A 1,619-nucleotide genomic window follows, 5' to 3' on the forward strand; every position below is an offset into this window, starting at 1 on the left:
CCAGTCTGGGTGATGGAGTGAGACTCCAACTCAAAAAATAAAAAAATCAAATCAAATAAATAAAATAAAATAGAGAAATTAGCTGGGCATGGTGGCACATGCCTGTAGTCCCAGCTACTCAGGAGGCCTAGACAGAAGGATCACCAGAGCCCAGAGGGTCAAGGTTGCCTTGAGCCATGAGCATACCACTACACTCTAGACTGGGAGACAAAGTGAAACTTCGACCAAAAAAAAGTTTATATTTGGGAATTGCATGTGTTAGCATAACATTTATGAATATGAAGTATATATGCTTAAATGTACATAAACCCTTTCCATAGAATATCTATATTGAATTTTTGTGTCTTGTGCTACATATAGTATAATTGATCTACAATGGCTCATTGTTTTAGTAAGAAATCTGAATACAGTACTGAATATATGTTTCCCCTAAGTGTGTGCTAGTATTTGTTAGTGTGTCTGTAAGATTGTGTGCTTTTTTTTTTTATTTTTATTTTTTGAGTTGGAATCAAACCTGTTGCCGAGGCTGCAGTGCAGTGGTATGCTCACAACCACCACAGCCTCGAACTGCTGGGTTCAGGCAATCTTTTCACTTCAGTCTTCCAAGTAGCTGGAACCACAGGTACATTCCACTGCGAATTTTTTGTTTCATTGTAGATTCAAGGTCTTTCCATGTTGCTCAGGCTTGTCTCCAACTCCTGAGCTCAGACAATTCTCTCACCTCCACCTCCCAAAGTGCTGATATTACAGGAGTGAGCCACCACATCCGCCTGTGTTCCTCTCTTGAGTAACACTTTATTTTACCTGTTCTAAGATGAATATTTTCCCCACATATCACCAATGCTGAAATTAAGATGCAGCATACAATTGCTGGCTTGACATATCTAAATAGAGAAATTGGTATGTAAAATAGTTATGTGTCATACAACCAAAAATATCTTAGAGTGTATGAAATATAGCTGTTATCATCTTTTTAAAGGATTTTTTTTCTTCTAAACCAACCAGATATGTGGGGATTGAGGAATATTATTATTCATGTTTATACCCCTTCTGAATTATTATTATTATTTTTTTGAGTTGGAGTCTCTGTCACCCAGGCTGGAGTGCAGTGTCATGCTCACTGCCATCACAGCCTCAACCTCCCAGGCTCAGGTGATCCTTTTACCTCAACCTTCCAAGTAGCTGGAACTACAGACATGTGCCACCATGCCTGACTAATTTTTATTTACTGTAGAGATGAGGTCTCACCAAGTTGCCCAGGCTGGTCATGAACCAGTGGGCTCAGATAATCCTCTCAACTCAGCCTACCAAAGTGCTGGGGTTATAGGAGTGAGTCACTACCCCCAGTCAGCCTTCTGAATTCATAAGAGAGTGTCTGATATCAGATTGATATAAATTATATATTATCTATACTCCTGATATTTTTCTCTTGATTGGATAATGTGACTTGATCCTATGACCATATAAAATAGGCTTCTATTTCCTTCATGGTCACAAGGATTGCAAGATGTGCCTACTTTAGAAAGAGTAATGCCAAATAGATGTTTTCATTGATCCCTCTCTAGAATGTAGCAGGGAGGTCTTCTAAATTCTATCTATCATCTATCTATCTATCTATC

This window comes from Carlito syrichta, unplaced genomic scaffold, assembly GCF_000164805.1.
Source record: "Carlito syrichta isolate Samal-C Ts95f unplaced genomic scaffold, Tarsius_syrichta-2.0.1 Scaffold308926, whole genome shotgun sequence".
NCBI classification, from domain to species: Eukaryota; Metazoa; Chordata; class Mammalia; order Primates; family Tarsiidae; genus Carlito; species Carlito syrichta.